The sequence below is a fragment of the Sciurus vulgaris genome (genome assembly GCF_902686455.1).
Source record: "Sciurus vulgaris genome assembly, chromosome: 2".
Taxonomy (NCBI): Eukaryota; Metazoa; Chordata; class Mammalia; order Rodentia; family Sciuridae; genus Sciurus; species Sciurus vulgaris.
Genome location: NC_136462.1, coordinates 161845868 through 161871809, shown reverse-complemented (window position 1 = coordinate 161871809; position 25942 = coordinate 161845868).

Here is a 25942-nt window from a genome sequence, read left to right as displayed (position 1 = left end):
TCAGTGAGAGAAAGTCCTCCTGGACAGAAATGTGGGGGCTAACAATGACCTATGTCCTAGGTGCACAAAATGATAAAAATAATAAGGTTAGGGGAATATTGTTGGGGCACCAATAGCACTGGATACAGTAGGCATTCTTGCTGTAGAAGAAAACAGAAGTAGACAAGCAAAAGTTGAGCATGCAGGGCTTCTTGGCGGAGTGCCAGGATCTGGGGCACCTGAAGGAGAGTCAGCCAATTAGGTGCTCCCAGAATTTTGAATCTTGTTTATAACTAATTTGTGGCTGAAGAGCTGGCAGCAGTACAAAGTCCATGATGATTGGTGGTATCCTAAGTAGCCTGCTGTGACTCCTCATTTCCTAGACTCTCCTACCTGAGCCTGTTATCCAGTCTACACTGCATTTCTGGGGAGTTCCTATATCCTTCCAACAAATTCGTTTCTGCACTGAAATGAACCAACGTCCATGTTTATTCCTGGCAACTGAAGACCGTACTACTACAAGTAAAGGATAGGGAAGCCTGCTTTAGGATGCTTAATTTGGAGTGTCACGGCATAAGACACCAGAAGAGATTGAGAGCAGAACAGTGAGAATATGAGAACAAGAAACAGCATCAGACAAAGTCTAGGGACAAAGTATGAGAACTGGACAGATGAGAGAAATAGACCCTAAGTGAATCACACTAGGATGTCATCTGGAGAGAATTACTAAAGCTTTGAAGAATACCACAGGAGGTATCAAAGGAAAGCTTATCTTTAATCAAGGTTCCTTATGCCAGAATTCCCCTGAGAAATAACTGCAGTCAGCTTCACAGGGGTGACTCAGATGCCATGAGAACTGTTAGGTTCAACTTCTCCAATTCACTTTCCCCAGAGACCAAACTTGGGCCTAACTGGAGTCCTCAGCTTCCTTCTTAGTAGTTGGTAATTAAAGGGTGAATTGGTTTTGTTCATGGTCTCCTCTTGATGTTGCATGTCCACCATTACAATTCTTTCTGGCACAGACAGTGTTGAGGAGCTGATCAGAGAAAGCTACTGCTTTGCAGTTTGGGCAAAGTGGCTTGGAATCTAACCACTACCTCCTAGATGAGATATGAAAGACTACTTATCTAGTCTTAGGGTTCAAAGTCCAGGAGTACAAAGTGACCACTCAGAGTTGTAACATCTAAGCACTATTATCAATAATTTATAGATTGGCATGAGATTTCAGTGCCAAGCAAAAGTAGATGCTGGTCACAGGTGGATACATTGATTAGGTTACAGAGAATACAAGGGGGGAAAGATCAAGGGGAAGAACCCTGGACCTGGAGGGAGTAGGTGAGGTCTTCGGCTTCAGTTTTGTTACCGGGAAAAGAGATTGAGGGAAGTCATTGCATCTCTCTGGACCTCAATCTCTATATCTGGTAAATCTGGTGAAAATCAGTTCCAGGAAATAGACCATTTGGATATCATTCTCTCCCCAGTATCCAGGAGGTCCCACACTTGGTTTCCACTGGGATTCCTTTGTATACCAGCAACATACTCTCCTAAGAATCACTGAATCACTGAAGAAGCCACCATTGTCCAGGTTACATGTTGGACATAGAATGGAGGTGAGGACCTCCGGGGTAGGTTAGGATTGAACCAGAATGGTCACTAAATGTCCTTCTATTTTAACCTTTGGTTTTATAATCTGATGTGACTATGGAGGGTCCTTCAGTTCTGCCAAGACTTGAACTGTATGAGGGATGTGCTCAAATCTGAGGGATCTGGAGCCAGTCTTTGTAACTCCTCATAGCATAATACAACAGGAATTTCAGTGCCCATTCCAATATTTCAGCCATGTCTGACGAGGTAAAGTGTGTTGAGATTAAACTTAGTTATCTAGACAATTATTTTGGGGGATGGTGAGGGATACTGGGGGTAGAACCCAGGGATACTTAACCACTGAGAAACATCCCTAGCCCTTTTATTTTGTTTGTTTTGTTTTGAGACAGTGTCTTTTTAAGTTGCTTAGGGCCCCCTAAGTTACTGAGGCTGACCTTGAACTTGCGATCCTCTTGCCTCAGTCTCCCGAGTCACTGGCACACACCACTGTGCCCAGCTAGATATCTAGACTATTCTTTTTTCCATTTTTTAAATTTTTTACAGACTGCATTTTGATTCATTGTACACAAATGGGTTGCAACTTTTCATTTCTATGTTTTAGAATTACGATGTAGATTCATACCATTCGTGTAATCATACATGTACATAGAGTAATGATGTCTGATTTAGACAATTCTTAACCAAATCATGATGATTTCAACATTCCTCCTCCTATGAGTGAAACTGTAGACATCACGTTGGATCCTCAGAAACAGAGCATAAACCCAGACAAAATCAAGTGCAAGTAGTTTACTTTGGAGGTGATCCCAAGAAGCCACCAGGAAAGTGAGGAGGTAATGCAAGGGAAGAGAGGAGTTCAAAAATGTTGCATTGTTAAACAAGGTACCACAGTGGACAAGTGGAGCTTAATCCCACTGGAGAACTCTGAGGAATATTGTGGAACATGTCAGGGAATGAGCAAACAACCAAGGGAAAGAAAACCAGCACACTGCCCTTGAAATCCCTGGCCATCTTTGAAAGTTTTTCCTAAGGACCTCAACTCTCAGGCACCTGTGGCTTGTCTGAGTGATTGTAAAAAGGGCTCAGGTAGCCAGAAACAAATATATGAACAAAATCCTCCAATTCCATCTGTTTTGTCACCAGTGACAGACTTTCTTTTTTAAGGTTGTATAGTATTCTGTTGTATACACATCACATTTTCTTTATCCATTCATCCATTGATGGACACTTATATCTCAGTTATTGCGAATAGTGCTGCAATAAACATGGGAGTGTAGTTTATGCTAAGTGAAATAAGCCAGTCATAGAAAGATAAATACTATGTGATTTCATTTGTATGTGGATCTAAAGTCTATCTCATAAAAACAGAGTAGAAAAGTGGTTACCAGAGGCTGAGAAGAAGGAAGAGGAATAGGGAACAGGAAGACATTGACCAAAGTGTACTAAATTTTAGTTATGCTAGAGGAATAAGTTTTAGTGATCTATTGAACTATATGGGGGACATGGTTGATAATAATGTTTTATGTATTTCAAAATTGCTAAAATGGATTATGTTCTTGACCTCAAAAAATGATGGTAGGGTGATGAATATGTCAAATACTTTTTTTGAATCTTAGATCAAAGCATCACATTGAACCTCCAAAATATACACTACTATTATTTGTCAATTAAAAATAAATTTTAGAAAACATTCTCAAAAGCCTCTCAGAGAGTCCCAGGTGTTTGAAATATGCAGGCTTCAGCTCGTGGAGTTACCTACCAAAAGAAATAGGGCAGAATACTGGCAGCATCTGCTTTAACACATGTGGCTGAACTAAACCTCTTTGAAGTTTGTGAAGTATTCAACACATGACAATGTTGTCTCTGAGTTGTCTGTCTCCTTTCACCTTTCTTTTCTTTTTGTCTGATGCCCCAACCAATAGCCACAATAATAATCCATCACAAGTATAGAACGTGTCTTCTCTTGTACTAGTCTTTGTATTGAGTTCTTTCCATTCATTGGTTCATTCTTTATTTGTCCAAAATTTGTAGAAAATCTTCCACTCCTGGTAGCTGTGGTAGGCTCTGGGAATAAAGTGTTTAGTAAAGCCAATATCTTCTATTTCCAAAGAGAAGAGACAAGGAGAAAAAAGCAGGAGTTGCCTAATTATATAAATAAATGTAGATTCTGGGATGAGGGTTCTGATGGATAAATTGCACCTTATAGAGATCTGACTAAACTAGTAGTTTGGATTAAATTGCTCAGGAAAATGAAATTTAAACTGAGAGTTGGAGGATGAGCAGGAGAAAACTGAGAAGAAGGAAAGGAATACTTCACGTAGAGGTGAGAGCAGGTGTAGAAGCCCCAGGGAAGACAGCATGGACAGCTGGAGGAACTGAGATTAGACTAGTGTGGTTAGAACACAATGAGCAAGGCAGAGTGAGCTGAGAGAAGCAGAGAGAAACCTTGGAGACCGTGAGGGATGATGCATGAAGGGCAAGTGCAGTGGGAAGCCACTGACAAGTTCGAGCAATAACAAAAGAGAGTGGAAGAGTCTAATTAAGTTTTAAAAGATTGTTCTGGTTCCAGAGTTCAAAATGGTTACAGTAGGTCAGCCACAGTTTGGGACAGCAATGAAAAGGCTACTCCAGGAACTTAGCAATGAAGTAAAAGTAGCCTGAAAAAACTGGCAGGAGTAGAAATGGGAAGACATGAGGACCATGGGGAATCTCAAGGAAGAAAACCAAATAGGACTTAATGAGTTCATGGATGTGAGGCATGAAAAGACGGAGATGTCAGGAAGGACTCTGTCTCTTGCCAATTACTCCAATAAAGCAGACAGAAATCACTGTTTGCTTAATGCTTACTCAGCTTCTGGAGATGGGTACAATATTATCTCACTCGTTTCACAAATGAGGAAATCAAGGCTCAGAAAGGTTAAGAAATATGCCCAAGGACATACTATTAATAATTTGCCAAGTAGGGACATAAATGAAGGACTGAGAGAGATCAAAACCCATGTTCTACCACCCTCTCCCTGTTTCCTTCTCTACATCCTTATTCTCTTGCCTTCCATATGCCACCTTTGTATGTTCCTTATGCTGTCCATCAGCAACTATGAAGGCGTTAATCTCTTGGAAACCTGCTCAGTTCTGGGTATCGTCCAATACACCAATCAATAAAAGTAATTGGTGCCAATGGGGGCAAGATTCATTCATTTTATCTCAGACTTTCTGAACAGTGCTTTTGTGCAGATTTTCATGAACAGCATCCAGGACTTTGATGCTCTGATCTAATAGATTATAATTCCACTAAACCTCATACAAGAATGTTCCTCTCCCATCCCTCTTCTGCAGCACTGGTTCTGTTGGGAAGAAAGGACTCAGAGTCAAGTCAGAGTTCCCAAGTATACTACCTCCATCTCCAGAGAGCAGGTTTAAGAAGAAACAGAGCGAGAGTTCTGTGGTGTTCATTCTTTGCAAAGTTTAGCAGTGGTGAGAATTGAAAGCATAGTCTGAATACACACGTTGACTGACCTGGGATTTTCTAGAAGCTTTTGGTTGGCCCTTGGCTCATAAATCAGGAATATTGACTGGAATCTAGACACTCAGTAAATGCTTTAAAAACTTTGATTTTCAAACAGTCCTTTTTATTAGGAAAAAGTGACAGTCATCCTAATCAATACAAAGCAGTCACATATTGCACTCATTTTTTTTTCCTCATACTCAGGTGTTACTTAAAGTGAGCAGTGTAAGAAATCAAGAAAGGAAGATCATGGTTCAAATTAAGGCAAACTTGTACAGATGACCTGATCCTGTTAAATCAGTACCACAAGCATGGGGCAGATGCTGGTTTCACATACTGCATCCCTTGTCCTTTGCAGACATGCATCCATGGTTGGAGTGGAACCTCATTCAGAGTGAGTGAGTGCCAAGTATTCTTAAGTGGCCCCTGTAGCCACATGTTAAGAAGAGGCATGTGCCTAACTAATCCCATTGGACCAGACCAGTTAGATCCCTCAACACTACTGATACACAGTCAATAGGAAATGCTGTGCAAGTGTCAGTAGTGATCAGGGAATTATGTTGAATAGTCATCTCCACCTGAGCTGAACTCTCCATGACCTCTGAGACAGAGGTGCTGTGAGGATGGAAACTTCATCTGGTCACCTGTTTTTGAGTGTATAGTTTTCCTGCTTGTCTTTAACTTCTTTGCCTTCAGTGAATGGCTATCTGGTGGCAGAGAGGGAAAATGCTCCCAAGAAAGCCCTTTTTGTGCATTTAATCTTCTGAATAGACAGGAAATGATTTATCTAAAGATACCCACCATCAGACTCCTGTAGAGAAGTTCTTTTGTGTTCAAAACCTGCTCTGCCTTAAAGCATTGCAGAAATATTAAAAATTCTTCCTTCAAAAGCTTGGAAATTATGCTTTTCAAAATTCCTCAGAGATTTTGATAAATAGTTTCTAAATCTGGAAAATCTTGAGTTTTCTATTGGCTTTGATGTTTTATAAATAGAAATCGTCGATCTGGGGGTGTAGCTTAGTGGTAGAACACTTGCCCAGCATACATGTGGCCTTGGGTTGGACCAGCACCACCAAAAAAGAGGAAGAAAGAAAGAAAGGAAGAAAAAAAGAAAGAAAGAAAGAAAGAAAGAAAGAAAGAAAGAAAGAAAGAAAGAAAGGAGGAAGGAAGGAAGGAAGGAAGGAAGGAAGGAAGGAAGGAAGGAAGGAAGGAAGGAAGAAAGAAAGAGAAAGAAAGAAAGAAAGAAAGAAAGAAAGAAAGAAAGAAAGAAAGAAAGAAAGAAAGAAAGAAAGAAAGAAAGAAAGAAAGAAAGTTTAAAACCATGACAAGATGACATGTCATCTTTCCCTAGGAAAAAGGAGAAATTAATGTATACTTCAGCGGAGAACATATTTTAGCCTTTTAAGAAAAACTAGCAAATACAAACATTCAAGGTGAGCTAGGTCTTCCTAATACATGTTCTAAGCAAGTATTATCTGTGATAGTAGAAATATCAGCAAGACCTCTTTTACCATTGGAATGGTCTACCAAAGGAGCCATTCTCACATGGTGTGAATTCTGTACAGTAATAGCATGTACAGCATATAGTATGCATGGTTAACCAGAAAAAGATAACCAATAGAATATATATATATATATATACATACACACACATATAAGTGTATGTGTGTGTGTATATATATATGTGTGTGTGTGTGTGTGTGTATACACATCACACATGTATATAAATAAAATCCCTTAAATTTTTACTGAATTTTTTTATTTGGTTTAAACATTATGGGGACTAAAAAGCCCCATGGTCTATCACATGCCTGTTAGAGACCCTGGAAAGCTGGTGGTGCCGTCCTCATCACCCAATTAAAGAAACAGCACCACATGTTTGGATTCTACTTCCAAGCGTAGACAGCCTTCTGGAATATCTTGTTCCAGTCCTTCAAAGTACTACCACCTGGCTAATGTTATAATTGAATCTTCAAAAGACCATTCTGTCATTTTATCAAACCACCTGCTTCTGGATGGTGGGGAACATAGTCAGACCAGGGAATTCCATGAACATTGACCCATTGCCACACTTCTTTTGCTGTAAAATGAGTTACTTGATCCAAAACAGTGCTATGTAGAATGTCATGGTGGTGGATACGGCATCTCTATACAAAGTCATCAAGTTTCTTATTTATTTATTTATTTATTTATTGTGGTGCTGGGTATTGAACCCAGGGCCTTGTGCATGTGAGGCAAGCACTCTGCCAACTAAGCTGTAACCCCAGCCTCAAATTCTTTACTTCTTATAAGTTGATTAGGAGTGTTCAGTGGAGATACTACATATATCTCTATGATCTCTTTACCACTGGAAAGAGGCATTTGCATTTTTAAATCTAATAAGATTGGAGGGTCAATTACAGAAACCAGAACCACTTCAGAAAACTTGTCCTTAAAATTATGCTCCTCCAGCCAGTCACAGTGACACATGCCTGTAATCCCAATGACTCAGGAGGCTGAGGCAGGATATCGCAATTCAAAGTCAACCTCAGCAACTAGCGAGGCCCTGAGCAACTTATTAAGACCCTGTCTTGAAATAAAAAAATAAAAATAAAAAAGGGCTGGGATATAGCTCAGTGGTTAAGTGTTGCTCGGTTCAATCCCTGCTATACGTATACACATGCACACAAACACACACACACACACACACACACATGCACACACACATACACACACACAAATAATCTGCTATACAACCACTCCTGATACCAAAATCTGTATTAGTCAGGTTCTTCAGAGAAATAGAACCAAGAGAATATCTGTTCATCTATCCACTTTGATATTAGATATGTGCTTTTATGTAAAGAGACATATAGAAAATGCATATATCTATTAGAAGAAATGGACTCAAGTAATGATGGAAGCTGAGAAGTACAATGATTTTTCCTGTGAAAGCTAGAGACGCAGGAAAGCAGGTGGTACAGCTCCCATCCAGCCTTATGACCTAAGAACCAGGAGGAGGAATAATGTATGTTCCATTCTATGTTGAAAGACCTACATACAAGCAAAGAAGGTGGCATAAGTTCAAGGCCTGGAACAGGAGAAGACCAATTTCCCAGTTCAAGCAGTCAGGTGGAGAAAATAAATTCTCCCTTTCTTCATCCTTTTGTTCTATTCAGGCCACCCAGGGATTAGATGATGCCCACATACACTGGGGAGGGAAATCAGCTTTACTAAGCCATCAGTTCAGAAATGACCTCACAGACACACCCAGAAATAATGATTAATCAAATATCTGGGAACCTTCTAACCCAGGCAATTTGACACAAAATTAAGCATCACATATAACCTTATGGGTGAGGAAATACAAGACATTTTCCCTTTATGACTTCAAAAGAGGAACAATTAGGAACTCTTAGCTTGCTTAACATTGACCAGTTATCTTTGTCATTTATGAGAGGGTGTACTGATATTTATCTTATGACCTTTCTTATTTTAGGAAATATTTAAATCCCAAGGATCAAACTTTCAATATCCTTTGTTCAATAGATCACCACTTCTCAAACGTGCCTGTGCACACAAATCCCCCTGAGGATCTTGTTAAAATTAAAATGCAAATATTGATTTGCAGTACAGGACTGGAACCTGAAATGCTACAATTCTAACAAGCTCCCAGGTGCCACTACTGCTGCTGCCCTCCAGACCCCCCTGAAATGGAAAGGCAGTAAATGACTTGTTTGTGTTTTGTGTGTCAGGGACCTGTAACCTACTCTAAGAAAGTTTGGCAAGGTGTGCAAATTCAAGTAATCGCTCACATTATGTAATACTTCCATTTGTTCTTTTTACAAAATAACATACAAGTTAATGGAAAATAATTCAGAAATGTATTATGAAAGAAACAAAGATTATATCTTTCATTGGTAACCACTGTTAACATTATAGCATTTATCAGTGGTTTTCAACCCTCACTCAGCATCAAAGTTGCCTAAGAACATTACATAAACTACACACACTGGTTCTTACCTCCCTGAGATTTGGCTTTAATTGATTGAAATGAGTTTCTAGACATTGGTAATTTTTAAAGATTTCCAGGTGATTCTAATACATAGTCAAGATTTAGGATCATTGGTTACATATAGTGTAGTATTTCTACTCATAAAGCTATAAGAAAGCATGCCTTTTATATTTAAAGATTAACAATTTTCATAGATCTAAATCCCATTTTCGAGTGCATAACATTTCCTTGGAGGGGTAATAGACTTAATGGGTCATTCTTCTGTTATTGACATTTATCATGTTTCTAATCTTTTTTCCTTGCAAACAGCATTGCAGTGAATATCATTGTATCTACATATTTGAACATGATTTTTAGGTTAAATTCTTAGCAGTAGAAGTACTAGCAGTTTGAAATTATTATAACATCAAAACACTCTCAGAATCACTTTCCACACAGACAGGTATTGTGCATTGGCACCATCCTCAAATGATAGAATAGCACTGAAATGGACTAGTGCATACTGCAGAAATGAACATAAGGATAGATGAACAGAAGAATACCAAGTTCTCTACGTGCAGTGGAGAGAGGTTTAAAGACAAATGAACCTTTGAAAGAAAATCTCAAGAGACTTGATTTAGGAGTGACATCAGATGTAGACAGGGCTGGGAACAGTATAATAAATATATAAAATCCTAAGCACTGGACTGATTTGAGCATCTTCAATGGTTCTTCTGAGCTAGTTGTGATGGGTTGCTTGTGGAGATACCATCTGAACAATCTCCTTTGAGTTTAGATCTGGAGAGAATGATTTTACTGAGATCCAACATCACTGTCTCAATTGCTAATGCAATGCACACCACACATGGTCAGAGATAACTATGAAAAAGAACTGACCAGACAGAAAAGGGGTGTTCTAGTGTGTAGATAGTCTAACAACAGTACCAAGGGTAAACAAGAAAACAGTGGGAAGGGGCACTGAATAAGTGTGAATGGTTACTGTACAGATATGGGATCCTGTTTTATCTTGAACAAAAAGGAAAGAACCCAGAGCACCATATGGATGAGCACATGATATCATTATGTAAATTGGTCTCAATGTAACAGAGGGCCCATTTGTCTTTCCCTCCAATAGGAAATGTGTACATACTTTTAGCCAGTAAGATACCTAAAAAATTAACAACATTGACCAGAGTGATGAAAAAATAGCAACAAATTAGAAAACACTGCAATGATTTTATCACATTAATTAAAGGAGAAAAACCATATGGTTATCTTAATAGATCCAAAAAGCCCATAATAAAATTCAATATGCATTCATAATGGAAATTACTAAAACAAATAGGAACAGAAACAAGGGGAAAGATACTTTCAAAATAAATGCTATCAAATTATTCCTGAAGGTGAAGTTTAGAATTGTTTCTTTCATTTTAGGGGTAAAATAAAGATAGCCATAGTATTCAGTTCTACTTGTAATGTTGATAATCAATACTGTAAGTAAATGAAATTGCATGCAAGAAGTGAGAAGAGAGAAACAAAATTGTCATTATTTACTAATGATATGATTGTATACAACAAAAAACACTTAATTCACATACTACTTATACCCGCAAATTCAGCAAGATTGCTAAATGAATATTGATATGCTTCAGAGGCTAACTAGAAAATAATAATAAATCCATCATTGAAGTCAACTAAAATTCTAAGGAGGGAGAAATATTTATCTAACAAAATAAGTACAAAACTTTTATACAGAGAAATGTAAGATTTTTAATGAAGTATATGCAAAAGAATCTAAATAAGAAATACATACCATGTTCATAAATAAGATTTTAAAATTGCAACTACTCTGTGATGAAGCAATTTTATTTCCAGGAATATACCTTAGAGGAATTCTCAGACATGAACACTGAAGATCTTCTCTGGGTAGGAAGGAAATATAATGGATAGGGTTTCAACTGCATATGTGGTGTTTTCTTAAGAAACAAAGGAAAATCTGAAAGAAACTGCAAGGGTACTTCTTATGTCTGAGTTCCATTTTAGTTGTGTCATCCTTTAATTTCATAATCAATAATTGTTCTCAATTTATTTCATCCCTGTTTGTTCCATCTAGGAGCTCTACCTTCCCATGTGTGACAATCACCTACATGGCAGCAGTCATTTCATATACTTTTTCTTCTTCCTAAGCCCTTATTAGCACAATGTTGCATTCTCAGGTGATGTGCAGTCAGTACATTTCAATTCTGTTGAAAAATACTTAATACTACAATTCATAATGAAAATCAGCAGAGGAAACCTCACAGAACCAGTTGTTTCCTCACTGCAGTCCTAGCATGGTTTTGCATTGAGAATGTTCAAGGTTTCTTCTTACCAACAAAACTCTAATTCCAAAATAAGTAATCAGTCACTTAAATAGTGCAGACTGGAATTTGGTGAATTCTGTCAAATGTTTCTCTTGAATGTTTGGAAACTCTAACTTGTCCTAAACATATACACCTAATCTGTTCGACAAAGATGACATTTGAGATTAATCCATTTTTTAAAAATCCTAAATATTTGTTTTCATTTGTTTTGGTAGTCTAAGACTTACATACAAAGTTTTCTCCCATCCCTGTGGCAGAAAAATAGTATTAGATCCTCTATGAAAATGAACCTACTTGACAGAGTAATTGTCAACTTGATTGGATTAACATCTGCCAATAATTAAGAGGGTGTGTCCGTGAGGGCATGTCTAGGAATGATTGGAATATGGGATAGTGAAGTGAAGTTTGGATGCAACAGAAGTTGGAAGAATAAGGAAGGAGATGCAGGTGCAGATGCAAGCTCAACTCTTCTTGAACCAATTCTTGATTGCTACTTCAATCATCTGAAGATATTGGACTCTTGCTTCTTCACTCTTCCAAAGCGGATTCTATCAGTGATTCTCCAGGTAGTTTCCAGAAGCCTTGGTCTTGGACTAAGGTAGCACTGCTGATCCCTTTTGTTCTGGTGCTTCTGCCTCTTGGACTGCATAGCTACTGGTTCTTCCAGCCCTCCAGCTGCTGACTGCCATTGTGAACTCTCCAGCTTCTGGTCATGTAAGCCAATCTAACAAATACCCTTTTTATAATCAAACTTCCTGTTGGTTCTGTTCCTCTAGAGAACCTGGCTAATACAGTGCCCAGTGGTCCATCTAACACATTTTTATGCTAATCACATAGTCTCACACCCTCGGAAATGTGTTTTAAAAAGAAGGATAGCTGGTCAGCTTTTTTTGCTGCAGTGAATAAAAGGCCTGACCAGAACAATCATAGAGGAAGAAAAGTTTATTTGAGGGCTCGCAGTTTCAGAAATCTCAGTCCACGGACAGCAGGCTCCATTCCTTAGAGCTTGAGGTGAGGAAGAATATTGTGGCAGAGGTAAGCAGTTCACAAAATGATCAGAAAGCAGAGAGAGCCCACTTAGGAGATACAAAATATATACCCCAAAGTCATGCCCACAGGGACCCACATCCTGCCACACCCTACCCACCTTCAGTTACTGTTCAGTTAATTCCCTCAGGGGATTAATTCACTGATTGGGTTAAGGGATTTATAACTCAATCATTTTTCCTCTAAACTTTCAATGTCTCTCACATGAGCTTTTTGGGAACACCTAATATCTAAACTATAACACTTTTCACCAACTTGTCCTCAAGCAATTATAGAGGGAACCAGGTTATCAATGATAAGAATTCAAGAATCAGGCATAACCCACTTGGCAACGGGAGCTTACACAAATAGTCAAAGTAATCCATGCAGGTGATCATGGGCACCAGAAATCTAGACAGAGCCCCTGGCCTAGTTGTGCAACTAAAATATGGAGTCACTTTACAGAATTGTAGGTACAAGTATGGAGATGATCGGTTTTAAGCAAAATGCCAAGATGCCAATTACTGGTTTCATGAGACATGACATAAAGTAGAAGCTAACTTCAGACGAATAAAGATAAGAGACCAGTAATTAGATCTAGTATCTCATTCCCCAGCACACACACACATACACACACACACACCACACATACACACACATTTCAAGCATCTGAAATTCCATCAGTATTTAGTAAATTCTTTGGACTGAGGCATTATTTCTGATAAAAAGAAAAACTCCTATTGAAATCAAAATATCTTGCCAGGTACATTAGCGCACACCGGTAATTCCAGTGGCTCAGGAGGCTGAGACAGGAGGATTACAAGTTCAAAGCCAGCCTCAGCAATTTAGTGAGACCCTGTCTCAAACTAAAAAATAAAAAGGGTTGGGGATATGGCTCAGTGGGTGAGCACCCCTGAGTTTAATCCCCAGTACAAAAAGAAAAAAATCTTACCTAGAAGTTAATAAATGAAGTCACTAATCATTATGATCACAAACCAAAGGAAAGTAATATTTTATTGAGCATAGTCTGTAATAAAATACTACAGGAAAGTCTTGTTATCCCTTGTTATTTTTTATATAAGGAAACTCTGGTCAGAAAAAGAAAAGGTAATTAAATATTGCTAATGACCCCATGGTTGCCAGCTGGGATTCAATCCAGGTCCCTGTAATAACAAATTCTTTGCCCTTTCTACTTAGCATGCTGCTTCCTTATTAGAATAAAGAGAAAGTCCTGAAATTAGCATCTAGGAGGACAGTTTTCATGAGGAGTAAGGAACATACCAAACCAGGGAGTCCCCAGTGGTGGATGTGGTAGAGTCTGTGGCACGTCTAGTCTCTGATAAGGGCGCTGTGGGTGAGACAAGCCCATTTCACGATCTATAGTTGGTTCTGACGTCAAGTTTGTTCATCTCCCAGATTCGCCAGGCAGGTCTTCTTCCAGGACACTTCAGAGCAGCTGTTTAGAGTCACTTTGAGACTTTCCTCTTCTTCTGATCTGTATCCCCTCACAATATTTCAGAATCCAGCATCCCTTCTCCATCCCAACCTACTCTGAGGAGGAAGAGGAAACCCCACCAGCAGTTTCCTGGCCTGTAGTGTGAATTTATAGAAGCAGTAGGCACCATCTGAGAGTGGAAATTTAAAGAGCTGTTGGTTGCTTCTGGTTCTGAGATTAGCATCAAAGGCTAAATAAATAATGTAATGTTCCTAATCAAGAGTCATGCAGATAGCAATTAGAACTGCATTACAGGGATTACTCATGTCGATCTCTGTACCTGAGATCAAACTCAGCTAATTTGCCTCTCTTATTTTAATTTCATCAATTAGAGAAATAAATTGCCAATAAAAGCTCATCTTTTAAAAGAATTTGTTTTAACCTTTTATAAAGTACTTGGGGAAAAGCACAGAAAAGAGCTTCTTAAGTGACTGCTAATTTATTAAGATTGAGAGAAAGAGAGAGAGCGGGCAGGAAAAATACTGTTCCAAATAACAGCAGAACCTTGAACCAAATGGAGGGGAAAAAATGGAATGGAGAAGGGGTTTCTGTGATCTACTGAAACTAAGAATTTCAGCCTGGAATCAAAAACTGAAAATTAGATTTAGAACATAGTAATAAAACGAGCTCACATTAAAGAGTGATCCTTTTAATTCATGCATCTGTCCTGTCACTAAGTATTTATTGAACACCTACTATGTGTTAAGTTTAGGAAGACAGTGATAAGCTCCATGGCCATGGCCCCTGCCTTCATGGAACATGCAGCCTTATGGAGTCAGTAGTAACAAGTACACATAGATGAATACAAATTTATTGTGTTAGGAGGAGGCAGTGGTGGGAGGGCAGCCCTGATATCCATGCTAGGATGATATAGGTAAGAATGACATATGTGGGAATAGTTACCCTTAAAAGGAGACTAAAATATTGGATTAGTGTTCATCAAATGGAGGAGAGTGGAGAACTCATTTCAAACAGAAGGAATGGCCTATTAAAAGGCTGGGAGACAGGAAAGACAGAAGGATTCAAAGAAAAGCAGACCACCCAATAGAGTAATTAGTAAGTGCTGAGCTCTGAGTTCAGATCAGGCTCCGTATGTTAAGCACTCTCAACATTATCTCACTTAATTTAATTATCCCCATTTTATTTTATTTATTTATGCATTTATTTTTGGTACTGGGGTTTGAACCCAGAGGCACTTTACCACTGACCTGTTGGGAGAAATCCTAGTGAATTTCTCAAGTGTATAAACTTGCAGAGAGGAGCGTTCTGCCTCTCCTATCTAGGAAAGTTAACAACTGCCCCAAGTTGATCTAGTGTTACCAAGGGAACCTGTATAGGAGCCTGGTGGTCTGATCCCCCGTGGCACATTGTGATTGGGCAAGAAACTTATAAAATGTATAATTGTTCCCGCAATAAACGAGTTTGCAGGCTGCTCACCACAAGCCTGCTTCCGCCCATCTCCCAGAGTCTGGGGGCCTTGACTCCTCGACCTTACCTGTGTCTGAGCTAGCCTGGCACAACCACACTGACCCATACCCCCGGCCCTTTTAATTATATAGTTTGAGACAGGGCCTCACTAAGTTTCTCAGGGCCTCACTAAGTTGTTGAGGCTGGCCTCCAATTTGTCATCTTCCTCCTCAACCTCCCAAGTAGCTGAGATTACAGGCCTGCACCATTATGCCCAGTAATTATCCTCATTTTATTGATTTGGCATCATGAGGCTAAGTCATTTGCCTAAGGCTATGGAATTAGTGAGCCTTCCATTTTAGTACCCATGGATGATACACGATTAGGGAAAAAAAAAATCACTCAAGTTTCTTTTATGAGGGGAGGGGTATGCAGTGAGGAAAAGTTGGTGGCATAGGTGGGCTCACTGAGGCTTCTTCCAGACCCTTCAGCTTTGTGCTCAACACTGTGATCATCTAGACAGACACGGATGATCCCAGATTCCTTTAGTAATGCTCTAGGGCAAACAGAGTCACCACAATCCAAAAGGAATGTCACACACATCATAAGCAATGGACAAGGGGAGAAACCTGGAGGGGACAGAGTAGGCTGTAATGCAAGACAGAGAGAAGTGGCATGCTGAGGAAGGTAATGAAAAGGGGAGTGTAGGGAAAGCAGAGCTGGAATGTGGCAGCTGGCTGTCCGGGTTGGGCAAAGGAGTGTGCTGGGCCTCAGCTATCTCCAAGGAACTGAATCTGAGTGACCAGGAGGACCAAACCACTGTGACAAGGCAGAAGCCCAAAGGAGAAAGCTGTTTATCTGCATAATGTAGGCTAGGTGAAAGGTCATGGATGTGGTTGACCAACATGAGCCCAGGGTCTCCAACTATGGTGTCCATGGTGCTCCTTGGCATAGACCAGACATCTGTATATCCCAGTCGCCTTGCTGTCATCCCATACTGAGGACCTGTCATGCTGTTCCTTTACATACAAGATCAAGGCAAGTCTCAGGTGGATGCCCCAGGTCCAGGTGGCCTCTTGGTTGTGGAAGCCTAGAGGGTCAGTTCAAAGAAACAGCATTCAGGCCTCCCTGTGCCTTGAATATTTCTCCCTTATGACATGCTAAACCTCCTTGATCTGAAATCCTTTCTAGGTGTCTTGGTCTTCTCAGTCAGGCTGAGACTCATTAAAAGCTTGGGTGGTCTCACATCCTCTCATGGTTTATTTCCCCCACTTTGGGGCATGACTCTGGGAACTTGTCGGCTAGAACCCACAAAGATACCTGAGAAGAGTTCTTTTTCTTCAATGTTGTCACCCATTACCCTATGAAGAGAGTGAATGCTGGGAAAACCTTCCCTCCCTAATAACCCCGTCAGATGGCTTGATTATATAGGAGTCAAAATTTAAGTCCTCAAGCCAGGGATGAATTATCAGTTATGATTTGGACCTGGAATATCCCCCAAAGCTCCTACGATCCAAGTGATTGGATCATTAGGGCTCCAACTTCATCTGTGGATTAATCCACTGATGGCTAAATTAACTACCAAGAAGTAGGACAAAATTGGAGGTGTGCACTAGAAGGGTTTGTCTCCTCTCCAGCCTGTCAGGTATTTTGGTCATAGCAAGGAAAAACTAATATATCATCTAGGATGACACAGTTGGGATGAAGAATCTAACATTCAGAACTCGGTATTAACCCTACCACCACCTCACAGATATTATCAGTGAAGTGTTCTTTCAAAGGTTATCCCTACCTTTCATTGTGATTTTTCACCATGATGTCTTAGAAGACCAAAGTGCCTAAGGCTTAAGTTGGAGGGCCTATGAGAGGACAAGTGGCCAAGAGCACATCCTCCAAGCCTGCTGCTGCTTCGACCTTCCCTGGTTCACTAGGAGTATATACTTATGCATAGAGTTATGAGTTAATGACTGGTTCCTACCCAGAGTGCAGGCACCAAGAAGGTTAAAGAGTAGGTCTGGGTTGTTGGGTTTTTATCTACGACTGTGGCAGTTCACTTGGCACATGAGAGACAACAAAATAACACAATTTGCATGATTGAATAAGTACACGGACAGATGTCTTTCCTAATCTTCAATCTAGTAAACCTATTATGCCTTTGGGAATTCCAAGCTTCTGGACCTTTTCTCAACCTATGACCTCTATGATCTAAACATCTAGGTAAAGAGAAACTGGTTAGATCCAGTGCTGGAAGGACTGGTGTAGATTGGATTAATTTAGTACTTATTCCTTTTCCTTTTTTGTCTAAAGCAGTCAGAACGAGGCAGTTTCTTTTCATCTCAGGTCTTGTGAAGAAACAACATGAATTATTTAAAGAGCAACAGCAAAAATAAACCCCTGTAAATATTGCACATCTATTTACAAGTAGAAGATTAATACAATAATAATGCTTCGGATATGAAAAACAGTGAAATGCAAACCTGACGGGAAGAAATTGCCTTCCTTCTTGGAGAAGAGTCACAGGAGACTGGAGAGCAAATTATTTTCTTAGCTTTGGGTCCTTGAGGGCATCAAAGCTTCCTAAAAAGGATTATGTATCATGGAAAGTGTTAATGTACCTTATTATTCCATTTCTCTCTGATGAATTCTTTGGAATCAATAAAGGTGCTTAACTGTAAAGAATTTCATTAGGCTGCACTGCAATACCAGGAATCTCTTACATTTATATAATACCTATCTTCAGCAAGTTCTCTTGAAGCAATCATAGAGGATAAATAGGTTCTCCTGCTGTGTAAACCCAGTGAATCATGTCAATTTAGGATGTTTTTCTCCTTTTGGACTCACTGAGCTGGGGGTAGAGTTTATTCAAGTTTTCTGTATGTTGCCTTGCCATTTGTATGTTCTTAAAACATGTAATTCCATTAATTATGAGTCCTGAAGGATGTGCATAGTGGGTGTATAACTATGATTCTTTGGTGAAGAACTTGACTTAATATTTAGCTGGGAAGATGAGAAAGGGAGGTGGAGAAAGTTGAATAAATGCAAAGCAAGAGTGCAAACAGTCCCAATGCAGCCAATCCTTTGAACAATCATGTCAGGAATTTGTGAAGCTGGAATAGCTGAGAGTGCAGGGTAGGTCATTTCCCACTGGGGCTGGTATATTCTGAGAAGAAAAGAGCTGACTCTGAGGGGAAGAAATCTGGTTGGCAGAAGTGAGCACTGAGACTATCCCAAGAAGACTCCAAGAGTGACACTGTATTTGTATCGATTATGTATTTCCTGCATGATTTGTCTGCTTCAAATTCATTCATGAAGACAATGATCAATGATGAAGTCTAAAAACCTAAATGAGTATCATCAGATAAAGGAAAGGACATGAAAGTCAATGTTCTACCAATGCTGGGGTACCAGACTGAGTCACTGAAGTACCTGTTATACACTTTTTTTGCCCCTTAACTATTTTGTAAACCATGTAGCCACTGAACTTCCTGTAACTATAATTATTTCTCTGTGATTTATCCATCCTTTGATCTCTTAATTATACTAGGGTCTTTTGATAAAAACTACCTGCTCCAACATAACATTTAGCAAAAAATACTTCTGTGAGTCTTACTAATAATATGTAGCTAGAAAAAAGTACAGAATCTTTCATTTGTAAAGCTGAACCACCTATAACTCAAATCCTTCCATATATTTGTGATCATTTAGCAAAACTTATAATAAAAACTCACTTCTCTGAAACCCTAGGTGGTGCAGAGTGTTATGAGAAATATCACAGCCCTGAGACAAGCTTATTAGCTGGAACTCTACATAAGCATACATCAGAGAAAAAAAAAAGAGCCAATTATAAAACGACACCATCCACACAAACTGATAGGGGCAGCTTTGTAGGGGTAAAGGAAGACAAATAGTTTGGGTCAACCCATGCATGTCCATTCAACATTTTGAGTTTTCTTTGCTTATCAACACTGGGCTTCCTTCCTGAGAATGTACATGTTTGGAGAAAAACAGTACATGTGATTAATTTTAGAGTGTTTTTTTTCCCCTCTCAAATGCAATGAAATTCTTTAGCTGTGCAATAAAAGTGCAGCAACTATCCTGGTGGCATTTCTAGTTTCTGTTTTATGTGATGGGGACAGGCTTCTCTGAACGGATCTTATTCCAGTATATTCTACCTTGGATCTTCTTGTCTTGTTTTTCACCTCTGCACCTGCCAGCATATCAGTCATTTTCCTCAAGTTAATAGAAAGATTATAGTAGACTCTATCAGGAAACTTCTATGGCTTGATAAGCACCCCCTCTTCCACCTCCATACTAATTAATTTCAGTTCTAATCACTGTATTCTTTATGTGAAAGAAAACATCTAAATTTGTTCTTCATAATCTTTGTCTACCTTCGGATTCCTAAAAATACCTCAAAATATGCATAAACATAAGGTTCTGAGCAGCAGTCTTTATCTCTTAACCCTTAGCATTTTTCAACTTGAAAACTTCATTGTTAGAGAAGTCAGATGCAAAACATTCTCCTTTTAGAAAAAAAGAATTCCCATAACTTTGTGATATTGCTTATTCAAGGTAGATTTTCTTATTTTGGGTTTCAGATCATATTAATTGCACTATTTGTTTCTTTTCCCTTTGAGATCCTGTTTTTGTCTGTTTTTGGTGTCTCCTGAATATATTTCCTACTTTCTAGCAGTAAAACTTTGATGATGAATAGAATCTTAACTTTACCAGGCTTCAAGGAACTGATGTCTAAATTTTGTTTGTTAATAGCCATAGAGTATTTTAGTAGGAAAAAAGTTGCCAACATCATATTAGAAAAGAAGTAATTGAGGGGTTTGCCCATCAAAGTTCTAGGGAAGGGCTGGGGATATAGCTCAGTTGGTAGCGTGCCTGCCTCAAAAGCACCAGGCCCTGGGTTCAATCCCCAGCACTGCAAAAAAAATTTTAAAAAGAAAAAAAAAAAAAGTTTTAGGGAAGCTTGTCACTGGTTATCTAAATGCTTGGACTTCGTATTGTCAAAGGAAAGTCTCAAGAAAGTTCTATGGCTACCTCTATGACCTTTCTAGAAATGCTGAACATGACTTTAATTAATCTTTCTACTTCTTAAATAAAACACGGGGGAAGCACCTCGGTTGTGATTTTGAGTGCCTCAGTGGGAAGAGCTCTGGGTAGGAAGTCAGGGAATCTGAATTCTAGTTCCTGGCTTACCATCAACCCAGGCATTTGACCTTAGACTCCTTTGTCACCTTTCTGTGGTTTGACATCTTCATTTGTGGAATGAGAATTTGAATGAAGAATCATTATCTCTTTCTAGTTTTAATAAACCATGATCTTTTAACTCCGAGGTGCTTATCAATAAAATGAAAGAACTTAATTCTGAGCCTGAGTTTCTCTCTCCTTGAATTATGCAAATCTGGAAGCCTTCATCATACAGACAGGAGAGGAGCATGATTTATCATCTGGTTAGGTGCCTACTTTGGGTGGAGGGAGAGTTGGAGTAGGTAAAGGTTGCACGACTGCTCCTGTGTAGTCAGGAAGCCAACTTGAGCACTGTAGATGATCACCATGGTGACTCTCTTATTTGGATTCTGAATTAATGTGTTTCAAGGGTAAAGAGGCTTTCTGAGACAGACAGGTCAAATGACCCTCTCTATACTCCAGTGAACTACATTAGAAGTCCAAACACCAAATGAACTTCATTAATTGTTGAATAAAGTTGTTGATTTTTTTCCCCCATTGGGACTAACTGCTTTAATGGTTGACAAAGTTATGATTTTTATGAATCTTCCTTGAAGACTTCCATAGAAATTTTTGCACCCTGTGAAAGCAGGAGTACTTCTTACTCAATATATGTATAGATTTACACTTCTTCCCAGAAAAATATCATGGATTTTATGAAATCTTGCCATAGTCAATAGTATAGCATGAGGGAGGTGCCTGTGGGGACCATAAACCTGAAAGATAAAGTCCTTCATTTTAAGACTCTCAGCCCTCCTCCCTGCCTTTCGATATCCTTTCTCGTTGAACACACATCTCTTTTGTCTTCCTTAAAAGTGTTGTCTCTTTCACAAATGAATAACATGCTGGCCACTGCAGGTGAAGTGTCCAAATTCATCTTTTGTTGTTTTTTATTTCCTTGCTTCTGGACTTCAAAATGAAGTGTGGTCTTGGTAGATTGTCAGTCTCAGGCTGGTGAACACCATGTCTGTTTCAAAGGCAGGAATCAGAGGAATCAGAGTCTTGTTTTGATCTGTCTTGCTCCTGCCTATGGTTGTATTTATTTGTGATGTGATATACCCAGCCACAGGTCAGCAAAGCTTTTGAAAAAAGGCAATGCCTTTGAGATACTTGCCTTATTAGTTTAGTAGGTAGAAATAATCCTGCTGCTGGGATCATCAGAGTACAGACAGGACCATGTGATACACCTGGTCCAGATCATGTACTCACTAATAGTTTTTGCAACTAAGGTTTGAACCCATAATTAATTTTTTTTTACAATACTGAGGATTGAACCAGGGATGCTCTACCACCAAGTTATAGACTCATCCTATTTTATTTTATTTTGTTTTGTTTTATCTCATACTTTCAATCCTCCTGACTCAGCCTTCCAAGTCACCAGGATTACAGGCATGCACCATCATGACCAGCTTAATTTTTGTATAGTAAGTTCTTACACTATGGCTGAGGCTTAGAAAAAAAATGGAGAGAAAATTGAAAATGAGGGTTTTCAAAAGAATGAGAGCAAGATCTCTGGGAGGTTATGTTATTTACATGAGAAAATGAAATAATTTTTCTTATATGTTCTCACATACAAGAAATATGTTCCTGTTTTCATTCATTCTACCAAATGATGTAGTCTATGTTCTTTATTTAACTGAGGACATGTCAGTCTAAGGATATTCTAAAATCTTCCTTAGTGGGTAAGGTAGTGTTGAAATAGTTATAGGAGGAATTCTTTGCCTTGTTATTAGCCAATAGGTATTACCTGGTATCTTACCTATATGTTTGGTAGGCCCAAGATAAATTTAGTTTATTCCTGTTGTCCTATAATACTTATCAGTAACATCCCCTTACCCTGTCAAAGTGTCCTGATTTGGACGGTAAATGGTGTAGGCACCATAGCTTTGCAATACTTGTTCCAAGAAATCCTGATTATCTGGATCCAGATGATGAGTTTAAGTTTGGGGGTCTATGTTTATAATTATAGAGCTCATGAAATGCAAAAGTAAAACAAACTTCCCATCATAAATATCCATTAACTGGTTACAAAGGTAAGTCAAAAATAGGATTCATATCCTCCATTTGTCATGACCACCATTGACTGAGTGCCGGATATGGGGTGTTATGATGAAAGAGTGAAACTCATCCTGAGAATTAATTGTAAAAGGTTTTGCAATGTGGCCTTGAGATGTCAGTCATGAATTCTTATGATGTCTGTGGACAGCAGCTGGTCAAAAAGGATTCATGACTACTGTGGAATTCTTGTTTTGACCACATCAATATCCTGAAATGTAGAGATTGTGCTCGGATGGCCTTTTCCAAACTCTTCTCTCTACTGCAGTCTTCTCCGACACTCCACTCTATTCTTCATATCCAGAGGTCACAAGAAGAAAATAAGAAGTCTATCATACCATTTTGACTAATGGCTAAAATAGGAATATATCTGCTGTAGAGAGTTGAGTCAACCCTGTCTAGTGGTCATGGGACTGGTTCATGGCCAATGGAATCTGGTTGGTTCTTTGTTTCCATATTTAGTATTCTGCCACCAGATAACATGAAAAAATTCAATTGATTGACATGGGGATGGTTAAGTCAATTGCTTTGAACCTCAGATCTGTTCAATCAGTGTCATTCTTACCATTGACAGTTTGGCAATACTGGAATCAAGGTAATACTTCCTATTCTCTTAGGCAGTAAATGCTTTGAGTTTCTGGGAGACAATAATCCATACAAATCCAACTTAATTTTCAGATTTTCCCAGATTATATCTTTATCAGGAGAAGATCAGATGCTCTTAGTTACATGCCCATGATTTAAAACTGTAATTTTCAAAATGAACTAATTCTATAAATAGCGACACATAAACAAGGGTTTTTAGTAGTTAGTTTACAGGGGTCCATTTGAAGATGAAGACATCTATGTTACAAAAAAAACAAATGCATGTGGTTGAAAAACACCCAGGCTCCTTTTGCAGCCCTGTGTGTGAAATCATGCTAGAATATTTGCGAGCTTCATTTTGTCACTTTGTGAGGCAAAAAAAATATTGAGTCTCCTGTAGTCTGCACAAATGAAGGCCATGAATTAAAAATACAGATTAAAATGTCATAATATTAGAACTGCCTCAGATTTAATAGTGAAGATCAATAATGATCAATTTATAAACAAATCTTTCACTTATGTAACTTCACATGATCCTTTCAATGACATGATGAGGTATTATTATCTCCATTTTGCCAAGGAATTTAGAGACTGATCAGAACCTAGAGGTATAGATTTGGGAATCATTAAAGTTCCTCTGTTTTGGAGAATAATAGTACTACTTTCCAAAATCTTACAGAAAAGTAATGGCAAACTGTCCAAAGAAATACTTGAAGGAAAGGGCTGTTGTTTCCCTTAGCTTATTTCTCAGGAGAACTAGTATAATCGAAAGAAAGGTCATTGGTTGAAACTCATTTATTTCATAAAAAATGGTTGGCAGAGGTGACCCCATACATTCAAATGCCTAGTACTCAAGCACCTGCTTACCAGCTCCTTGGGATCTATTTCATCCTTCACACTGGTTGTACACACAGTAGCAGGCTATGTGTCTTTGAATTTTCACACTACTAGAGTAGTTAAGCTGTGTCTGCTGAAAATGCCATGTTTGTTGCACACCTGGAAAAAGCTTAATGAAGCATTCTGCATGCAGGCAGGATGGTGCCGACATTAATCATCACTGCTAACGCCTGGACTTGAAAGCAGATGGTGAAACCCATGGCTCCTGGTACAGCATGAGCAGAGGTCATGAGTTGATCCTGTATGTTTTCCTTTAGAAGTGTCTCTGTTTTTTTCTGGTGTTTTTATCTTCCTGCTGAAAGGACAACTGTTACAGAAACTCTTACAAGACAGAGTTGAACATGATCGTGTGTAGAAATGTGTCTGTGTAAAACTAGCTTTACTCCATAAATCCAATTTTTTTCAAAGGAAAGATAAATAAATATCTTTGGAAATACCCTTTTGAGGGACATTCAGAATTAAGAGAGGAGGAAAGAGGGAAAAAAGAAAGAGGGAGACTTTCCAAGAAAAATCCAAATATGTCAGTCACTTAAATGACTCAATTCCAAGACCTCTGAAACTCGCCCCCTTCAGTCAGAGCATTTCTCTCATTCCTCACTCCACCTCGTGAAAGGAATGGATCCACACTGGGTCAACCAGGCTTGGTACTTCTAGGTCACTTTTCTGGCAACAAGGAAGACTTCTTATGTCCTTGTGTTTCATTCTTGAGATTTTTCTAGTGAGCGGTTTATAAACAGTATTGAGTCCGTTGGGTCCATGGCATTGTAAGTTCTCTAGCTTTTTCTTGCATCTTCTTTTGCAGAATCACTCTTACTGGGTTTTTGGGGTTTTTTGTTTGTTTGTTTGTTTTTGCTTTTGTTTTTGGTATATTTAAAAAGTTTGACATCAAGTTAGGTATTTCAGAGCCACTTGGTTGGTAACTCATTCCAACTGTTCTCAGAAAACCAATGCAATTGTCAAGTGGATTGGCAGTAAGCCTTGCCTCACTTCACTACATGTATACCTGTTTTGTTTGAGAGTTAACTGTTTAAAAGGAAATTATAATTCCAGAGCCAAGTCTTTCACATGGGAAGGTGACTTAGGATCTGAACTCAACTGGCCAGAGTACTACAGAGCCAGGTCTGTAGTCCTTTGGAAGGCAGAGCCGATCCAGGCATGGGGTCATGTGAACAGGTTCTCAAACACACTGGGAAGTGCAGGAGGTACCATCACCAGTCCCACAAGTGCAGTTCCTATAAAAGAGAAAGACCCTAGGACATGAAAGAGCCTTTTATGACTTTGAAAACCTTTATTACTGTTAAGAAACAGACCTTCTGCACCTCCTAATGATTTTATTAAGTACTAAGCTAACTGAACAAGCCCCTTTTTAGTGCCTGAAATAAGTCATCTGGCTTTTAAACCTCTCTAACGAAGCTATCTAGATGTGAAATTATATATAATGTTAATAAAAATAAGGATAATTAAATGCTCTTTTATTTTCCAAAAGTGATAATGCTGAATTGTAATTGTCATTCAGGAGGCCAACTGTGAATTGAATTTCCCAGAGAACCAGATTCAAAATTTGTCATTCTAAAACTACCATAATAGCATCCAACCAATGATCTAAGCAAATGGGTAGAATGCAGAATTATATTTCTAAAGGAAGTTGTACATTCTTCATGCATCTTTCCAGGGGTTACTCAAACATCCATTCTAGACAACTGACTGACAAGCAAAGACAGCTTGAGATATTTGGACCTGAAAACACTTGGAACCATCTTTGTTTCTCTACAAAGGTGGATACGCTGCCAACTCACAGGCAGAAGAACATGCTG